Source organism: Rhinopithecus roxellana, chromosome 15, assembly GCF_007565055.1.
Source record: "Rhinopithecus roxellana isolate Shanxi Qingling chromosome 15, ASM756505v1, whole genome shotgun sequence".
In the NCBI taxonomy this organism is placed as follows: domain Eukaryota; kingdom Metazoa; phylum Chordata; class Mammalia; order Primates; family Cercopithecidae; genus Rhinopithecus; species Rhinopithecus roxellana.
The window spans coordinates 126738974-126750300 of NC_044563.1; positions in this window are offsets into that span (position 1 = coordinate 126738974).

An 11327-nucleotide genomic window follows, 5' to 3' on the forward strand; every position below is an offset into this window, starting at 1 on the left:
TGAATAGTTTGCAAATATTTTCTCCCATTCTGTGGATTGTCTATTCACTTTGTTGATTGTTTCCTTTGCTGTACAGAAACTTTTTAGCTTGATGTAATCCCAGCTGTCTATTTTTGCTTTGGTTGCCTATGCTTCTGAGGTCTTATCCAAGAAATCTTTGCCCAGACCAACACCTGAAACTATTTTCCCAATGCTTTCTCCTAGTACTTTCATAGTTTCACATTTTAGTTCAACTCTTTAATCCATTTTGACTTTATTTTTTTGTATAGTGAGAGATGGGGGTCTAGTTTCATTCTTCTGCATACAGTTATCCCATTTTCTCAGCATCATTTATTGAAAAGACTGTACTTTTTCCACTGTAAGTTTTTGGTGCTTTGGTCAAAGATGAGTTGGTTATAAATGCATGAATTTGTAACTGGGTTCTCTATTCTGTTCCACTGGTCTATGTGTCTGCTTTTATGCCAGTACCATGCTGTTTTGGTTACTATGCCTTTGTAATAAGTTTTGAAGTCAGGTATTGTGATCCCTCCAGCTTCGTTTTCTGGTTTGGGGGGTTTTGTGTTTTGGGGTGTGTGTGTGTGTGTGTGTGTGTGTGTGTGTGTGTGTGTGTGTCTCACTCTGTTGCCCAGGCTGAGTGCAGTGGTGCACTCATAGCTCACTGCAGCCTCAAACTCCTGGCCTCACGCAGTTCTCCCACTTTGGCCTCCCAAAGTGCTGAGATTACAGGTATAAGACATTGCACCCAACCCAGTTTTGTTCTTTATGCTCAGGATTGCTTTGCCTATTCAGGGTCTTTCATGGTTCTATATAAATGTTAGGGGTTTTTTTCTATTTCTGTGAAGAATGTCATCGGTATTTTGATAGGAATTGCATTGAATCTGTAAGTTGTTTGGCGTAGTATTGTCATTTTAACAATATTATTCTTCCAATCTATGAGTATGGAATATATTTCCACTTTTTGGTGTCCTCTTCTATTTCTTTCATCAGAATTTTATTTCCTTGTACAGAACTTTTATTTCTTTAGTTAGACTGACTCCTAGGTATTTTATATTTTTTGCAGCTACTGTAAATGGGATTACTTTCTTATTTTTCAGATTGTTCACCGTTGGCATATATAAATGCTACTGATTTTTGTAGGTTAATTTTGTATCCTGCAACTTTACTGAATTTGTTTTATGTTCTAATAGTTTTTTTGGTGGAGTCTTTAGGTCTTTCTAAGTAATAAGATCATGTCCTCTTCAAACAAGGTTAACTTGACTTCTTCCTTTACAATTCGGATGACCTTTTATTCTTTCTTTGCCTAGTTGCTCTGGCCAGGACTTCCAGTATCATGTTGAATAAAAGTGATAAAAGTGGGCAATTCTTATCTTGTACCAGTCTTTAGAGAAAAGGCCTTCAAATTTTCCCTTCAGTCTGATGTTAGCCATGAGTTTGATATAGATGGCCTTTAATAATTTGAGGTATGTGGCCGGGCGCGGTGGCTCAAGCCTGTAATCCCAGCACTTTGGGAGGCCGAGACGGGTGGATCACGAGGTCAGGAGATCGAGACCATCCTGGCTAACACAGTGAAACCCCGTCTCTACTAAAAATACAAAAAAAACTAGCCGGGCGAGGTGGCGGGCGCCTGTAGTCCCAGCTACTCGGGAGGCTGAGGCAGGAGAATGGCGTGAACCCGGGAGGCGGAGCTTGCAGTGAGCTGAGATCCGGCCACTGCACTCCAGTCCGGGCGACAGAGCGAGACTCCGCCTCAAAAAAAAAAAAAAAAAAAAAAAAAAAAAAAATAATTTGAGGTATGTTCCTTCTATACCCATTCTGATGAGGCTTTTTATGATAAAGGGATGTTGAATTTTATCAAATACTTTTTGACATCTATTGAAAAAATTATATGGTTTTTGTTATTGATTCTGCTAATATGGTGTATCATGTTTATTTACGTCAATTGAATCATTTTTGAAGCATCCCTGGGATGAGTCCCACTTGATCGTAGTCAATGATCCTTTTGATGTATTATAGGATGCAGTTTGCTAGTATTTTGCTGAGGATTTTTGCATGTATGTTCATCAGTGATATTGGTCTGTAGTTTTCTTTTGTTGTTGTGTCCTTGTCTAGTTTTGGTAACAGGGTAATACTGACCTCATGAGTTTGGAAGTACTCCCTCTTCTTCAATTTTTTTTTTTTTTTTTTTTTGAAGAGTTTGAGTAGGATTGATATTAGTTCTTCTTTAAATGTTAGGTTGAATTTGCCTGTGAATCCATCAGGTCCTAGGCTTTTCCTTGACGGAAGACATTTTATTATACCTTTGAATCTCATTACTAGTTATTGGTTTGTTGAGGTTTTCTATTTCTTCACAATTCACTCTTGGTATGTTGTACATAGAAGATGAAAAGTATAATTTCATTTCTTCATTTATTAATTTCTTCTAGGTTTTCCAATTTATTGGTGTATGCTTGTTCATAATAGTCTCTAATGATTCTTCGTATTTCTGAAGTCTCAGTTGTTATGTCTCCTTTTTTCATTTCTGATTTTATTCATTTGGGTCTTCTCTCTTTTTTTAAACCTTTACTCTAGCTAAAGGTTTATCAATTTTGTTTATCTTTTCAAAAAACCAACTTCTCATTTTGTTGATCTTCTGTATTTTTTTGGCTCAATTTCACTTATTTCTTCTCTGATCTTTATTATTTCTTTCCTTCCACCTATTTTGGGTTTGGTTTGCTCTTGCTTTTCTAGTTCCTTGAGGTGCATTATTGGGTTGTTTCTCTGGAATATTTCTTTTCTAAGTGTTTTTGATATAAACTTCCCTCTTAGTACTGCTGTTGCCATACCCTATAAATCTGGGTATGTTGTATTTCCATTTCCATTTGTTTCAAGAAATTTTTAAATTTCCTTCTTAATTTCTTCATTGACCCCTTGGTCATTAAGGAACATGTTGTTTAATTCCATGTGTATGCATATTTTCCAAGGTTCCTCTTGTTATTGATTTCTGGTTTCATTACATTATGTTCGGAGAAGATACTTTACCCCATCTCTACCAAAAAAATGCAAAAATTTAGCTGGGTGTGGTGGTGTGAACCTGAGTCCCAGCTGCCTGGGAGACTGAGGCAGGAGGATCACCTGAGCCCAAGGAGGTCAAGGGTGAAGTGAGCTGTGACTGTATCACTGCATTCCAGCCTGGGAGACAGTGAGACTTTGTCTCAAAAGAAAAAGGGCAGGATCGGGGAGGGGACAAAAAGCATTCTTAGTTTAAGAATAGGTTTTGCTTTAAAAATCATAGTACACTCACCAATTCTTGCTGAAATCAATAATTACACAAGAGAATAGCATACTAATAGCGTGTTGTAAATTGATCACAAGCCTTTTTAATAAAGCACCTTTTTTTTTATTATACTTTAAGTTCTGGGATACATGTGCAGAAAGGTTTGTTACGTAGGTATACATGCATCATGGTGGTTTGCTGCACCCATCAACCCATCATCTATATTAGGTATTTCTCCTAATGTTGTCCCTCCCCCTGCTCCCCGACAGGCTCCAGTGTGTGATGCTCCCCTCCCTTTGTCCATGTGTTCTCATTGTTCAACTCCCACTTATGAGTGAGAACATGCGGTGTTTGGTTTCCTGTTCCTGTGTTAGTTTGCCCAGAATGATAGTTTCTAGCTTCATCCATGTCCCTGCAAAGGACATGAACTCATTCTTTTTTATGGCCGCACAGTATTCCATGGTGTATATGTGCCAGATTTTCTTTATCCAGTCTATCATTGATGGGCATTTGAGTTGTTGGTTCCAAGTCTTTGCTATTGTAAATAGTGCTGCAATAAATATACAATAAAGCACATTATTTTTAGCCCTTATGTAATCAAAAAGCAGGTTCAGTCACATGCCACTTACAGAGTCCAGTTAACAAGAGCAAGGTCTGGTATAAAGAAAGTGACATTTGGATGGGTGCGGCGGCTCATGCCTGTAATCTCAGCACTTTGGGAGCCAAGGCAGGCGGATCACGAGGTCAGATCGAGACCATCCTGGCTAACACGGTGAAACCGCATCCCTACTAAAAATACAAAAAATCAGCTGGGCGTGGTAGTGAGTGCCTGTAGTCCCAGCTACTCTGGAGGCTGAGGCAGGAGAATGGTGTGAACCTGGGAGGCGGAGTTTGCAGTGAGCCAAGATCACGCCACTGCACTCCAGCCTGGGCAACAGAGCAAGACACCATCTTAAAAAAAAAAAAAAAAAAAAAGTGACTTTTTATTCCAAAGTTAGCTTAGAGGAAGAAGTAAAGGCTCCTGCCTTTCAGGGTACCAATTCCCTTTTGGAACAGAAAGCAGGTGCTTTTAAAGGGGGACTTGGCATGTTAGATGAACTTGCCCTGTAGAGAGTGTCTGGTGAAGGGGAGGTAAAAGATTATAATTGCATTTCTGAAGAGCTAAGTAGGAAGTTGGGCGCAGGGGGAAAGGAGAAAGAAAAAAGAACAAATAATAATAATTTAAAAAATAACTCTTTTTCTTAGACAATGGGAGTACTCAGTTACACTAACATCCTATATAAGCAAGCATTATGTTTGAGGTAAGGGTGTTCCTCCTCTTGCTTTCTGAGGACATCCTATTCTTTAATAAGAGTAGTTTCTAATAAACCATCTTAACTTCACCAGACTCTTGTGATTCACCCTGAATTCTTTTTCTGTGTGAGGTCCGAGAACCCGCTCTTTGGGTCTAGTCTGAGACCCCTTTCCAGTAACATGCTGACAGCAACCTGCTCTCAAATGAGGGTGGCATATGTTATATCCCACAATCTGCTTAAGTTGCATTTTTTTTCTTTTGCAAATACCATTTTCCCCTTCAAGAATGGAGCCTTGACTCTCCTCCTCGTACTCTGGGAATTATTGAGGGTTATTATGGCAACAAATTAGGAGGCCCGTATTTGCTAGAAAATAAATATTGCCTCGGCGTTACCACAAATAAGGTCAGTTCCACATTCCACAAGGAATCCTGCTCTAGGGGCCAAACAGATAGAATGATAAAGAGCATTCTTTACAAAATGAGCTGAGGCTCTCCCTGCCTAGGACAAATCTATTCTCCAACCGCTGGGACAGAAACAAATACACGCAACCTTTATTGTTTACCCTGCTAAAAGGGAGGCCCCTTGTGTGGTCATGAGGACGGCCATTTACCAAAAGGGCTGGGATTTAGAGTTCTGGCTTATCTTTACCTAAATCAGTAGTTGAAGACTAAAACAAATTGTACCCACAAATAGCAATGGAAAATTACCAGGAAGATAGAGTTAGGCAGATAAACAGCTTTGAAGGAATACTTATGAAATGTTATTTTATGTTATAGTGGTTGTTCTCTAAGCTGAACTGCATAAAGAATAACATATATCTGAATGATGCTCAAAACATTTGGCATTAGACCAGATACAGTGGCTTATGTCTATCATCCCAGCACTTTGGGAGGCCAAGGCAGGAGGATCAGTTGAGCCCAGGAGTTCAAGACTATCCTGGGCAACATGGCAACACCTTTGTCTCTACTAAAAATCTATCTATCTATCTATCTATCTATCTATCTATCTATCTAATCTATCTAATCTATCTAATCTATCTAATCTATCTATCTATCTATCTATCTATCTGTCTGTCTATCTTAACCAGGCATGGTGGTACATGCTTGTAGTCTAGCTATTAAATCTCAAAAAATTTACCAAACCAGATTACCAGATTCAACCACTCCTTTAGAGATGGCGGGCACTCTGTAAATAATTCACTCTGTAAATAATTATTCAGCACCTGTTGTATGGAAGGCATTATACTAGGTCCTGGGGAGACAAGAATGAACCAGACAGGGCTTCAGCCCTTGTGAAGTTGACACCCTCGTGGTTGGGATAGACAGTAAACTAGTGAAAAAGACAAAAGGAAGCAAATATACAAAACTTTTAAAACTGCAAGAAAGAGGAGTATATGGTATTGTCCTAGAATACAACAGGGTTCTATCTACACAGCTGGCCTGAGGAAGGCTTCTCCAAGATGGTGACATGTAAACTGAGATCTGAAGAATGCTTAGATTTTCTGCAGGGGATTTGGGGGAACAGCAGTTCAGGGAGAAGCGCAGTAAATGCAGAGCTCTTGAGATGGGAATGGAATTGGTGCGTCTGAGGACTTCAGAGTAGGCTAATGTAACCAAAACATAGTGAAGGGCTTGAGGCTGGGAAGCAGGCAGTAACTGGATCCTATCAGGCTTGGTTAGACAGTGTGGGGAGTTTGGATTATATTCCAAAAGCAGGAGAAAGCTTTCAAGTGGTGATACAGGGGAGGGGAGTGACAAGATCTGATTTACTCTTTTAGAAAAATCCACAGGATTGTGGAAGATGACTAAAGGGGAAGGCAGAGACCAGTTAAGAGGCCATGTCAGTCATCCAAGCAAGAAACAGTGGCAGTTTGGACTCTTGTGATGGCATCAGAAATGAGAGACAGGGCCAGGCACGGTGGCTCACACCTGTAATCCCAGCACATTGGGAGGTCAAGGTGGGCAGATCACCTGAGATAAAGAGTTCAAGACCAGCCTGGCCAACATGGTGAAACCCCGTCTCTACTAAAAATACAAAAATTAGCCAGGCATGGGTGGCACACAACTGTAATCCCAGCTACTAGAGAGGGTGAGGCAAGAGAATCACTTGAACCCAGGAGGCGGAAGCTGCAGTAAGTCAAGATCGCACCACTGCACTCCAGCCTGGGCGACAGAGCAAGACTCAGTCCCTGCCCCCTACCCCAAGAAAAAAAAAGAAAAGAGAGACAGACAAAACCCATTATATATGTTGGAGGTAGAACCAGAACCTTCTGATAGATAAGATGTAACAGGTGGGAAGAGGAAGGAGTAGGTCAAAAAGAGTTCCCAAGTTTCTCACTTGAAAAAATGAATGGGGCCGGGTGCAGTGGCTCATGCCCATAATCCCAGCACTTTGGGAGGCCGAGGTGGGCGGATCACTCGGGGCCAGGAATTCAAGACCAACCTGGCCAACATGGTGAAACCCCATCTCTACTAAAAATACAGAAACTAGTTGGGCATGGTAGCGGGCACCTGTAATCCCAGCTACTCAGGAGGCTGAGGTACGAGAATCACTTGAACCCGGGAGGCAGAGGCTGCAGTGAGCCAAGATCACGCCACTGCACTCCAGCCTGGGCAACAGAGTGAGACTCTGTCTTCAAAAATAAAAAAAAAGAATGGATGGTTGTGGCATTATTAGAAAAGACTGGCAGACGTACAGGTTTTGAAGGAGAAAGCAGAAATTCATATTTGGAAATGTTAAGCTTGAGGTATCCACAGGACACCCATCAGTGGCTCTATCTGTGGTCAAGTAAAATTTGTAATAGGTAAAAGACACACTAACCCCTTTATTTCTTCAGGTTGTTTGTAGCCACGGTGCTTGCATCTATGAAGATACTTGTGAAAAGTGAAAAGGGTTTGAAAACTGGATTCAGACTATTATCATACTAACGAGAATTTTCACTGAATAATAAACTGGCTTGATGAGGACAAATGTGGGCTTCAGTACTCAGTACTTGTTTCTTGGGCTTTTTTTTTTTTTTTTTTTTTGAGACAGTCTTGCCCTGTTGCCCCGGCTGGAGTGCAATGGAACAATTATGGCTCGCTGTAGCCTTGATCTCCCAGGATCAATCAATCCCCCCACTGCAGCCTCCTGAATAGCTGGGACTACAGGTGCATGCCACCATGCACAGCTACTTTTAGGGTTTTTGTTTTCATAGAGACTGAGTTTTGCCATTTGCCCAGGCTGGTCTCAAACTCCTGGGCTCAAGTGATCCACCCACCTAGGCCTCCCAAATATAGAGGGCTACAGGCATGAGCCACTGCGTCCTTCAGGGCTTCTTCAAGAATACAAGGCTTACAAGCCTGGGAGGTGCTTCTTTAGCCAAGAACTACAAAGAAAGGTGGGTAGGAAGAAGAACATTGTTCTATTTCTTTTTTAAAATTATTAATTCTTGGCCGGGCACAGTGGCTCATGCCTGTAATCCCAGCACTTTGGGAGGCTGAGGTGGGTGGATCACCTGAGGTCAGGAGATTGAGACCAGCCTGGCCAACATGGTGAAACCCCATCTCTACTAAAAATACAAAAATTAGCTGGGTGTGGTGGCAGGCGCCTGTAATCCCAGCTACTCAGGAGGCTGAGGCAGGAGACTCATTGCTTGAACCCAGGAGGCAGAGGTTACAGTGAGCCAAGATCACACCACTGTACTCCAGCCTGGGTGACAACAGCAAAACTCCGTCTCATTCTTCCATCTCAATGGTTGCAGAACACTGGTGGAAATGGGTGAGTCAATTTTTGAACGGAACCAACCAATGAGCTACTTGAAAGTGGAAATGCTGCTTTGAAAATCCTCCAGGGCAAGAACCACCTTCCCTTACTTTTGTGGCGACAGCAGTTCTCTCTGCAGCTATATCGAAACTTTAACAGTGTTTATCTGGGACACTTTCCAGAAGTGTCTTGCAGCAGAACCTTGCTATAAAGTTAAATTGTGTGAAACTAACAATGATTTTTCCATGTGCAAGGGAGGCTAGAAATATCCCAGACATAACAAAAGCAAAATGAACACAATCTGTTTCCTATCTTTAAGATAGTTTCAATTCCAGAGGGAATTTAAAAGTTTGGAGTTTAAAAAGCCAAACAGATCATTTATCATAAGTCTAATGTATTAGTGGCCACGTGTACACAATTGATCAAAGCATCCTGGCTATTTTTATAATCCGCTGGTAGTTCCTACATCAATTGAGGTGATACAAACGATCGCTCAGCTCTAGTCGTTATGTTCACAGAGATATGGTGATTTTTTTTAACTTCTCACCTTAGAATTGGTTTTAACTTTAAGAGTTGTGCTTCCAAGATTTCTATATTCCTCTACCATCCACAAACTCCACAATTCCCACTGTAAACAACAGCTGCTGCTCTGACATTTCACTCCTGTGAAACGAAATGTGCTTTACTTCCCTGGCATCAAAAAGGGCATGATATATACTCCTTGCCTACCTCTCCAGTCTTATCACCTGGTATCTCCACATCAAAATGTGCACATTAGCAATATATGTCTAATCCCCTCTCCCTGAGTATGGACTGGATGGAGTCACTTGCTTCAAAGGAGCAAAATACAGAAAAAGCGATTCGCTTACAAATGACTGTGTCTTCGATCATGGTGGCACTCTCCCTTACTCTCTTACCTGCTCTGCTGAAGCAGGCCGTCATGTTGGGAGATGTTCTGTGAAGAGGCCTACCCAAGCAAGAAACAGAGGGAGGAACTGAGGCCTCAGTCCAACCACCAAGTATGGGAGTGAGCTGGGAGGCGGTTCCTTCCTGGTCAAGCCCTGAGGTGACTGCAGTCTTATGAGTGACTCTGAGCCAGAGGTGGCCTTCTGGTGTACAGAACTGAGATAATAAATGTGTGCTGTTTTAAGCCACTATGTTTGGGAGTAATTTGTTACGCAGCAGTAGGTAACTAATACATTCACCCAGCAGGGTGGTTATGAGGATGAAATGAGGTCATATAAGAAGTATTTAGCAAAATGCACAATTAGCTCTATTCTCCTTCTTCCATCTATTTCAAAACACTGCCACCCCTACGGTCCAGGCATCCATCGCTTCACGTCTAGATTCCTGCAACAGTTTTGCAAATAGTTTCCTCACTTTCCTTTGTCCACCTGGTTATCTTCTTTAAAAAACAAATAGCTTGCTATTCCTCAAAAGATAAAGACTGACTGACATTCAAGGCCTTCCAGGCTGTCTCCAACCTGTATTTCCAAGTTCATTTCTCACGACATTCTCACACCTCACTACCAGTCTACTAAGATCAATATATTCTCTATAACCCAAATATATTTTGTATATTCCCACCCTAGTAACTGTGCTAATGAAATTTTACCCATTCAGTATTCCTTCCCTGTTTTCTCCTGAGTTCCAAACCACCACTCTCCCTACCCCATCACTGAAAGTACCATTCCTCCACTAAGCTTTTCCAAACCTCATCACCCCATGATGATTTTTTCCTTCTCTACATTAAGAATATTTACTCATTTGGCATGTAGGAACAAAAGTTCTCTTGAAGCAACTCATGAACAAATACCTGGAGTGTTAATGTTACTGTGAACAATGTTTTTCTAATATGGTATCAGATCTGCAAAATTTTGCATTAAAAAAAAAAAAAATGTGGCCAGGCACAGTGGCTCACGCCTGTAATCCCAGCACGTTGGGAAGCCAAGACGGGCGGATCACAAGGTCAGGAGATCAATACCATCCTGGCTAAAACGGTGAAACCCCGTCTTTACTAAAAATACAAAAAATTAGCCGGGCGAGGTGGCGGGCGCCTGTGGTCCCAGTTACTTGGGAGGCTAAGGCAAAAGAATGGGGTGAACCTGGGAGGTGGAGCTTGCAGCGAGCCGAGATTGCACCACTGTACTCCGGCCTGGGTGACAGAGCGAGACTCCATCTCAAAATAAATAGATAAATAAATAAATAAATTAATAAATAAATAAATAAATAAATAAGGAGAGAAGGATATTCCTGGGCTGATCCCTATGGTGTCTCATCTCCTGGGGCCCAAGATCTAGCAGAATCCACAAACTTTTCAATCTCTCTCAAGAAGATGATGTCTGCCAGTATGTCATAAGCAAGCACTTAAACAAAGAAGGTAAGAAACCTAGGACCAAAGTACCCAAGATTCAGCATCTTGTTCCTCCACGTGTCCTGCAGCACAAACGCCAGCATATTGCTCTGAAGAAACAATGTATTAAGAAAAATAAGGAAGAGGCTCCAGAATATGCTAAACTTTTGGGCAAGAGAATGAAGGAGGCTAAAGAAGAGTGCCAGGAACAGATTGCTGAGAGACACAGACTGTCCTCACCGCTAGCCTCTACTTCTCAGTCTGAATCCAGTCAAAAATAAGATTTTTGGCCGGGTGCAGTGGCTCACGCCTGTAATCCCAGCACTTTGGGAGGCTGAGACAGGGGGATCACAAGGTCAGGAGATTGAGACCATCCTGGCCAAAACAGTGAAACCCCATCTCTACTATAATACAAAAAATTAGATGGGCATGGTGGCGCGCGCCTGCAGTCCCAGCTACTCAGGAGGCTGAGGCAGGGGAATTTTTTGAACCTGGGAGGTGAAGGTTGCAGTAAGCCGAGATCACGCCACTGTGCTCCAGCCTGGTGACAGAGCAAGACTCGGTCTCAAAAAAAAAAAAAAAAAAATTAAATTGAGTAACAAATAAGTAAGATCAGACTCTCAAAAAATCTGGAAATATTCAAATGGTCCCTTTTCAGAGTCTGTGTTTCGGAGTCAGAAAT